This window comes from Protopterus annectens, chromosome 4.part0, assembly GCF_019279795.1.
Source record: "Protopterus annectens isolate FY-2018-M chromosome 4.part0, PAN1.0, whole genome shotgun sequence".
NCBI lineage: Eukaryota > Metazoa > Chordata > Ceratodontiformes > Protopteridae > Protopterus > Protopterus annectens.
In genome coordinates this window covers 467,335,986-467,346,051 of record NC_056733.1, presented here as the reverse complement: position 1 = coordinate 467,346,051, position 10,066 = coordinate 467,335,986, and the positions used below count along the sequence as shown (strand labels likewise).

The 10,066-nt window shown below is 39.4% G+C and overlaps 1 protein-coding gene across 1 annotated transcript in view; it reads left to right on the top strand.

Annotated features, from left to right (window-relative positions):
- Positions 1-7,996: 7,996 nt before the first annotated feature.
- TRAFD1 (TRAF-type zinc finger domain containing 1) overlaps positions 7,997-10,066 on the top strand; it is a 1,071,672-nt gene continuing 1,069,602 nt past the window's right edge. Inside the window, exon 1 of the mRNA XM_044069751.1 lies at positions 7,997-8,526. The gene's annotated coding sequence lies outside the window, so the exon portion shown is untranslated. The remainder of the gene's footprint in view (positions 8,527-10,066) is intronic.

Genomic DNA, 10,066 nt, shown 5'->3' with positions numbered 1-10,066 from the left:
ACCCTTTTGGGAGGTAGAAGTGCCTCTTCTTTTAGGTATCTGGAAAGGCAGTGGCACATAGAAAATGGTACATGAAACTGGTTTAATATTAAAAAATAGAAAGTAAGAACAGCCGGTGCCTCAAGTTATACAGCTGAAAAGTCCCTGTAAGAGTCTCTAAATCTGACTCCCTATTGTTTCTGCTGATTATTGTGACATTTTATCTAATCTAAAATATATGTATATGGAGCTAAAATTCTGGGAAATAACTTTCTAGTTCTGTTTCCCTTGCAAATATGGTCTTACTTTTATTGCATAGGCATTCCCATTAAAAAGTTCTAAGATTGCCAACATTTTGCTTTAAACTAGGGGTCTCATACTCAAATAATGACTGGTGCTGCACGTTGGATTGCACAGCTAGGCTTATAAAGGCCCAGGTGGTCATTAGCCTAGTATATACCTATGAACCTGTGACAGAGTTGGTGTGCGTATGGAATGTAAACTAGCCATTTGCTGATGTATGAAGGAGAGGGTGAGTGTGTTGCTGTGCGAGAGAAGGTAGGTAGGTGTGTGTCTGTGTGTGTTTAACATACCTCTCAACTGTCCAGGTTTAGCCTCATAATTGTGGTCTGTTTCTCATAAAAATTTGTGTTTTTCTGGCAAATCACAGAGGACAGAAGTCACTAATGGCATAATATATATATATATCGCGGTGGTGGTGCTGCGGTAGCGTTGTCGCCTCGCAGTAAGACGCTGTCCGGTTCGATTCTCAGCTAGAGCATCTTCTGCGTGGAGACATGCGTGAATGGGCGTACCTTCGTTGAAGGTTGTGCGTCAGGGCTGGAAACTCGGCACGTAAAAATCAACTACCAATCATTAGCAGACCGGAGTTCCGCTGTGGCGACCCCTAACCGGGAAAAGCCGAAAGACCCAACGATATATATATATATATATATATATATATATATATATATATATATATATATGAGTTTCAGACTTCATATCCTTCAGAAACTACATTCGAGCACAAATCATGTTACTCTAGCAACTTTCTAAGTTAAAAAAAGCAATATTTAAAATCTATCTCTAATCATACCACTCAACTGTCCATATTTTCGCCTCATATTTCTGTTCCATTTCTCCTACAATTGGTGGTTTTCTGGCAAATTACTGGCTAACTGTTGAGGACTGAAGTGTGAAAATAATGGCAGACATTTGAGTTTCAAACTCTATATCCTTCAGAAAATTCATGCTAATGGAAAACCTGTAATTATATCAACTTTCTAAGTCTGTAAGGGCAATATTTAAAAGTTATCCTTATTTTGGGCCTTTGTCACCCCATTACTACTGGCTTTGTCCAGATTTCTTCCTTGAAGAGGTTGAGAGGCATGATCTCTGTTTTGGCCCATTGTATCTCCATTATTTCAGGCTCTCTCCAGATTTCTTGTATTAGAGATGGAGAGATATGCCTACCTGATTTTTGCAGACTGTCATGACTTTTTGCCACCTATTTTTGGCATATTCCTCAATATTTTTGATTTTCTGGCAAATCACTGAGGACTGAAATAACTAATGTCATACATTTGAGTTTCAGACTTCATTCCCTTTAGAAAATGCATGCTAAGACAAATGCTGTTATTCTAGCAACTTTCTAAGTTTGTAAGAGCAATATTTAAAATCTGTTCCTATTTTGGGAACTTTTTCCCCCTGTTATTTTAGGCTTTGATAAGATGTCTTATGTTATCAGACCGAAAGGTATTGTGGTATAGTATGTAATGTTCTAGTTACGGGGGAGGGCAGGTTACTCAATTAACTTGATCAGGCTTGACCCTATAACTTGGTTATGGGAGACAAGAGCCTGAATCCTTTATACAAACTACCAGACTGCTGAAGGAACTTAGAGCTCCAGAGGAGACAAGAGCCTGAACCCTCTACATCAACTACCAGACTGCAGACGGAACTGAATTTGAGTTTCAGTACATTTTCAGGGAATTATCAGTTTCAGTGTATTTTCAAAGGATTGAGTTTCATTTCATTTTCATGGAATTGTGAGTTTCAAGGGAAGAGAAGTTTACTGCTGCTCATGCTATGTCTGTTTTCAATGTGCCACTAACTGTTCTGTTTATCAAATGTCAGTCACTGTTTGTGTTGCTTGAATTTGAAAGCATTGTTAGAATAATTGCCTTTGGTGCAAAAGGCTGTGTATTCTACTCCCACACCACATAGATGTTGTGCTGATATTGCAGTGCCATTTTGATTGTATATTATTTGGTGCATTTTAAAGAGTAATATGGGTTCTACATTCCTGAGTGTGTCCTCCTTTGTATGAGATGCCTAGTAACTATGAACTTGTCAGTTTGTCACCCATTCCCTATTGCAATATTACCAGCTTATCAGTTTTTTTAATGTAACATAGGCAATTAATTCTTCAAGGGAAACAGGCACTGAATTTGTAGATGAGACTGAAAAGTAAAGTTGTTTGCCAGTAGCAACCACTTCATTAGCTACAGATCTCTTTAATATGGAATTATTCAGATGTCTTTTACATCTGCAGAGATGTGCATATTGACTAATATTGGTGGGTTGTAATAACAGAAGTTTCAGTGGCCTTTTATGTTTGAAATGTCCTGAAATTGGTTAGTTTTATCATTATTGGTTCATACATTTTGTTTCATTGCCTACTAGAAGAATGTTCATAACTACAAATTGAAAACACCATTCTAACAAATGGTGCTGTATTATACAAGGAATATAATTTAATACAATCAGGAAGGTGCATTAAAGAACACATACATGTGCGCAAGGACCCTATGGTTTGAAAACAGCTCAAAGGTAAACTTAATCTTCAATTGGCCAGATGCATTTTCTTTGACTGTGGGTATTCATGTTGTTTCAATGAATGTGAGTTTAAAGAGCAAAGATGTTTACTGCTCATGCTAAGTCTGTTTTCATTGTGAGACTGTATTGTTTGTGTAGCAAATGGCTATCAGTGTTTGTGCTACTTAATTTCAATATCAGTAATCATTGTAGAAGTAAATAAGAAAACAGGTTCCCCGTGTCTTTATTTAAAGTATCCATGATTAGCCTTGTATGTAAAGCCATGGAAAGAATTGTCACACTTAAGGTCTGTAGTTATCCAGGTCAGTAGAAGTCCAAACCTTGTGCTGAGGATTAACTGTTGCAGTCCTCCATTCATTAAGTATGAAGCCAGTTAGGAAGCTAATGTTGAACAGTGATTTTAGAGTCCCAGGATATTATCAGGGCCTACTGAGGTAGTATTCTTTGCCTTGAAAAGTGCATTGAAGACTTGTTTGCTACTGATAGTTAGAGGAGTTATGGTCGAGGGTATCTCCTGAGAGGTATTGAGGGGAAGAAGGAGGGAAATTCGGATTAAATTTATCAGCCAGTAGGTTTGCTATATTCTCTGATTCCTTTTAGGTGGTTCCATTTACAATTGATCAGCACACTGTTGTGTGCTACCTTTGAGGTTGTGGACAAAGCTTATGAAGGCCTTGTGATTATCCTTTGTCTTTTAGGATATTTCTGCCTCAAATTTGGCTTTGGTGGACTTGATAAGATTTCTGAGGTGCTTATTTAGTGTGAGGCACTTTTCACCTTGCTGGGTATTGCACTTCCTAGTTCTGGCCATGGTTTTCCTCTTTTTGTTATACAACTTGTTGATATTGGGTGGCTTGTTATTTGAGTTAGTTCTCTGCTTATTCCTTGTGGGTACAGCTACCTCAGTGCAGCTGTTTACATGATGGTATAGGGTTTCTGTAAACAATTCCATACTGGTAACAGAGTTCACATGGTTTGGGGGGTTGGACATTTTATCACAGTATAACTCATTAGTAGGAGGTTTGTTTTGGAATAATTCCTAAATGTTTGAGGGTTAGATGGCATCCACTTGTAACAAGTGTTTGGACAGGAACATACCAAAAGGGGCATTATACTTAGTGATTGGCCTGATGAGTGCCAAGTAAAGGTGAACAATTATGTGCCTGGATCTGGATGATATACCCTAAGATACAAGATGTACAATAAAAAAAAGAATTTCCTTACACTACTGAATATGTGGTGACCAAGAGGTAGTTCATTGTTGACATAGGTTCCCAGACCTTCATGCAAGGTTATGTCTGCTGAAGTGTTTCATTCATCCAGTACAAAACCTGTTTTGAGATTAGTATTGGATAGCCTTTGTAGGTGGTTTCACATATCATATTTCAGAATAACTGGTAGACAGCCTAGTATGTTATCCATTCCCAATATACATTATGTTCTTGGCCTTATGTAGTAACTTCAGAAATTGTTGAGAGATTTGAGGGTGTTATAGATGCAAGTATTTGATGTCAGAACATTGGAAGACTGGTGGGGGGATGAAGTTCAATCTGAATTAGTTGGCCAGTGTATTGGCTATATCCTCTGGTCCAAATATGTGATATTATTTGTTATTAGCTGACTGTAATGCCATTCATTGTTTCTGAGATTTCTAGCACAGTTAAAAAATACTTTGTGGTTATCTTTTACCTAGGTTTATATTTTTACCTCATATCAGGCTTTGGTTGATCTAATCACAGTCCTGAGTTCCTTGTTTAGTTTTGCAAGAGTATTTTTGGCTTTATGAGAGTTACCTTTAGTTTTGCATGCAGTGAGTATTCTTTTCTTTTATTATGCTACCCATAGGGCTTTTTTTTTTAATTTGGTGCAGTATTTATTTTTGAGGGAGGAAGATGTGTCTATGCAACTATTTAAATATGCATAGACCTTGGCAGAAAATTATTCAGTACAGTGGAAGTTTTGAAACAGGCTTAGTAGAGGGACCACATCCCCAGCTAATGCCCTGTACCCAGCATAGTCAGAAACCAAAACTACTGAGATATGTGCACACAAGATCACTTATAATAGCCTACAAGGGGGGGGGGGGGGGGGGCTGAGAATAGTGTGGCAATTGTTTCTTTAACATTTTTTCACAATCAGACGTGAGTGTCTTCATATGTTCTTTCAGCATGTAACAGCATTGGGCTATACATAAACTGACTGTTTTCATTTTGTGGGAGGGTAGGGAGGCAGCCTGCATTTGCAGATATACTTTATGTCTTTGCAAGCTGTTGTCTTCTCAGCATATTGGGTGGTGGTTTTGTGTCAGCTATGAACATTAAGCCTTGGGGAAAAAATATTTCTTCCTTTAATTTCTTTTCATTTCTTTCCAATAATTTTGTTCAGACTATCACTGAATCATAAGACTAGAAAAAATTCCCAAAAAGCACCTTAGAGCATGTAAAGTTCCACTGGTTTTGGGGCCTGGGGTAATTTTCTTGCTTTAACCAATTTCTTTTCAGCAAAGCCTTGAGATTTACAGAATGTAAATAGGGTAGTAAGGCTGTAACTTTCAACAGCTTTAGTGTTTGCTTGATTAACTCCCATGGGTGCAAATCTTCATTTATGGTCAATGGTAGTATGACTGAGTCCAGTTAAAATGTATTTCTTGTTGAGAATATAAGGTTTACTATTCCAAAAGGCTTGGTGTGAGTGTAGTCCGTAGGGGTGAGCAGTCATTGCCAGATGGCCCATGCTGGTGGAAGGGAAGTAGTTGTGGCTCATAGCTTGGGTGTTACCATGGGAAAGCACTATATGTTGTACATACAGACCACAACACGGGTCTATATTATATTTTTAAAAGTTTCAAACATTGAACACCATATGGTCGACACCATATGAGCGATATTTGAAATTTCGAAAATATAATAAAAAAATAAAAATAAAAAAAATATACTTAACTAAACGCTGCAGGCAGGGGGGCAAGCGTCCCTGCACCTCCCACTACTTAAATATTCCTACTCGAGATTGCACTGCATTGAAGTAAAGGGAAAATATTCCCTACGGCGATTTCCGTGTGACGTGCATGACATTTCAACGTTTTGACCAATCGAATTCGCTCAATATGCGTTTGCCATTTACAATTTACGATCACGCGATAGGAACCCCACAACACGGTGGAGCATGTGCTGCCTAAAGGCTGCCAGTCCTTTGGTCAGCACCACTACTGGAGCTCTAATGAGCCACTATAGGGGTTAGAAGCTGCAAAGGAAAGAAGAGTAATCTTGGGGTGACAAAATGATTGATCTACCCTAGTGTAAATGGAAAGGTATTTTGTTTTTTGACTTAAGGAGGATGCACTTTTTGGAATGAAATCTTCATGCTTCTTCACCATGTAATTACTACGCTGGCATATACTTGCCAGTGATCTTTTCAGAGATCAGCAATATGAAGGGGGTGTGGCGTGGTCAGCAGTATTAATGTGTGTGTGGTTTGATGAGGGGGCAGCAGTCTGGGAACTTCTTCTTCTTCCGGCTTTTCTCGGTTAGGGGTTGCCACAGCGGTCTGCTAATGATTGGCAGTAGACTGTCACGGTGCCGAGGTGCCAGTCCGACGCCCAACCTTCAACTAAGGCATGCCCATTCAAGCATGTCTTTCGGACGCCACTTGACCGCGGGGAGGGCATGCAGACTCCACACAGAAGGCGCTCCAGCCGAGAATCGAACGGGAGAACCTCTTGCTGTGAGGCAACAATGCTCCCGCTGCACCACCGCGGCTTCTGTGAGTTGTTCATAGGTTCATAGGTTCATAGGTTCATACTAGGCTATCTGCCCGAGGGCATTTACAAGCCTAGCCCATAGTGCTGTGGCTTAGGCCACCTTTGATATGGGGAACTATGCCCATTATTTTTCTGTGCCTCTGTCGAGCAGTGACACTGAGGTAATCCCTGGGGTATATCTGCGATCTCCCATCCATTGGTCAAGATTTCTCTTGAACAAGGCCAGTAAGTGCTCCTCCCGACATGTGCGGGATTTGTTCACAGCACAGGGAGTCTTTGGGTTGGGTCTCCTATCCCTCCAGCCGTCCTAGTAATAGCCCGTGATGTCAAGGTTTAAGTCTCCCGCCCTTGGCTCTGATCTGATGGATCTTTTTTGAGCAAGTAATTTGAAAATCCTGGCTGCACTCAGGGTCCTACTGGAAAGGCCTCAAAGATTCTTACTAAAAAGACTGAGAGATTAACAAACCTGTGCTACCAGAAGAGATTGGAATTTCTATTCTGTATTCAGTATCCTACAAACTTCCCAGAGATTATATGTGCCTTGCTTATCAGGCCATAAGGAATCCACTAGTATAAGACCTCTTATACTTTCATAAATTAAACAGTCATATAAATACTAGGACCAGATTCCTAAATCTACTAAAACAAATAAAGAAAACAAGGTGGAGAGATAGATTGTCACTCAGTGGTCACCCCTTCGCTGAAACAATCTTCCTCTCCAAATTATGCGGTGCAATTCGCTGTCTTCCTTCAAATGTGAGCAATATAATTAGACTGGAATTCAAAATGCATCCCTTGAAAGGGTAATTAAGGCCTAGGGTGGGCACTGTAAAGGTAAGATGGTAATGGCCAACCCAGTTGCCTTGTATTTTTTTATTATTTTAAGTGCTAATAAATCGTTTTACGATGTACGTAAAATACGCTAACTACGAGGAAGAGAAGTACAAAAACTCCTCGCAGAACGCTGTGACTGTGGGGGGGGGGTCTGGGAAAATCTTTCAGTAAGAAATGCCCCGCTGACAATATAAAGGGTTACTGTAAAAGAGTTAATATTGCACTAAGCAATTATTTTCTGTAACAGTCATGCGTATTTAAAGCAGGGGCTTGTCAGACGGTGACGATTTATATATTCATTTAAGTGGATGGGGAATGAAGTACACTATACATATCTCGCCATCCACATCATGTCTGCACAACATGCGTGCCTTCAGTGACGCATGACCGTTTTATCCTTTCTGTTTCTTGGGGGAGCTATTCAATCTTTGATAGGCTCCAGTTCCCTTAGCAGCAGTTCTTTGTCTGGGCCAATGGATGTTTAGAAAAGGAATTATTAGGCGGAGTCGTGGTTTCCTATCTTGGGTTGTTTTACCAAGGAATACTTGATAGTTCAGCTGCTAGTGGTAATTATGAAAAAAGAAAAAAAAAATCAAGTCACTTTGAACCGAATGTTTATGATGACATTATGTTAATTTAATCGGATTCATGTTGCTCGTAAAAAAAATTGGAATCCATATTTTGGAGAGTGTCGACCTGGTAGCTTTATTTCCTGACCTTTTTTTCAGCCATGAAGATGACGGCTGGGCAGAAGAAATGACGGATACAGAAGCATAACAGTCGTCAACTCAGTACTGTTTTAGGGTTAGGGGATCATAATGCAGCCAGTGCCATTTGTACCAAATATGTGGCTAGTTGTTTTGCGCTGTAAAAGTGAATGTTAGAAGTGGATAAGTAGGAAGAAGTTGCTGTTGTATAGTTGGGAACCAAAGTGTGTTCATGTTTGTGCCGGTCAAAGTTGTGATCCTCTTAACAAGGACCTTTTTTGTCTGCAGGAGAAACTGCTGAGAGGATTTGAAAAGACTGCGGCAACTTTAGTCATTCGAGGTTTTTGTTTAGGTTCGCGGTGTTATAACCTCGCTGTAGCAAAATTGGACTGAAGAGACCAAATACAGCTGGTGAGTTGACAGCTTTGTTGTTTTATTACGAACTTATTGTGTAATGTTATTGTAGTTCCCAGTGCACCTATAATTGGTTAGTTTTATTTTTTAAACTTTTCCGGATTTTAGAATATTTTCGAAGCAGCATGATGTCTATTGGCTGAATCGTTTGAGATTTGTTATAACGATATTTTGCTGGGTAATATTCCTACTGGGTTTCGTCATTTTATTGGATGTTGCAGCGATGTAGTTACCTGAGTCAGACTAGGAAATCCTTGCTCGTGACGTTAGCGTGCACGATTGATGGATGTAAATAGGGAGAGACTAACACCAGAATGACTCAAAGCATACAATCTATCCCTTTGCTTTACATTGTAGATGAGCTGCAGTTTTGATGTCATACTTTTTGTTGCCTTTTATTACCAATGCATGCTGCATGCATTCTTCATCACTGATCTAAATAAAAAGCTTACAATGTGAACTGTCAGTGAAAAACACGTTACCTCTCGACTGTACCGATTTTCACAGAATGCCCAGATTTTTGCCTCATATTTTTCGTCTGTTTCTCATAGGAGTGTGATTTTCTAGCAGATAATTGAGGATTGAAGTCAGAAAAAAATGGGAGACATTAAGTTTCAAACTTCAAATCCTTCAGAAAATTCATGCTAATGCAAAACGTATTATATCAACTTTTCTAAGTTTGTAAGAGAAATGTTTAGAAAGTGTTCAAGTTTTGGGCTTTCGTCACCCATTGTCTGTGGCTTTGTCCAGATTTCTTGCTCTAAGAGGTTGAGAGACATGTGTTTAACAAACCTTAAGCCTCACCATTATATTTACTTATTTGTGTATCTCTTTCTATGTATACCTAGATATGTATATGTGTGTGTGTATATGCATGTGTATGTATATACATCTATGTATGTGTATATATTATAGCAATAACCCACGCCTGGGTGTGGGTAATGCTAAATTTACCCACGGTTGGCGTGGTTTGGTCGAGGACCAACAAAGCTAACCGTGGGTCATTAACATTACCAAAATGAGTTATTACTATTATGACATTATTTAAGAAAGAAATTATTACTTTCTTAAATAATGGCATAATATAATGCCTGTTTACTGCCCTTCCGCAGATGTCTGGCATCCGGCAGTTCTGATGTACTGGCGCCTCGCGGTACATCAGAGCTAATGAGCAAAACAGCGGAGAAAGCAAGATCTCCGTTGCTTTTTTGTGTTTGGCTATGTTACATGAGTTTAACATAAGCGAGACGGTTAAAATAAACAGCGGACATCTCCGTTTGCTTATTTTAAAACTGTCTCGCTATGTTAAACTCATTAATCATGGCTCTGCGCCAGCGGAATCTTGCTTTCTCCGTGCCCCACTACTGTCTGCAGCTATGTTAAATGGGTTTAACATGGCGAGACGCTAAAATAAACAGCGGAGATCTCTGTTGCTTATTTTAAAGCTGTCTTCTTATGTTAAACCCATTTAACATAGCTTGACAATGTTAAATCGAGTTATACTAATGGAAAAAGTCCGGGCGGCGGACCTTTTCCA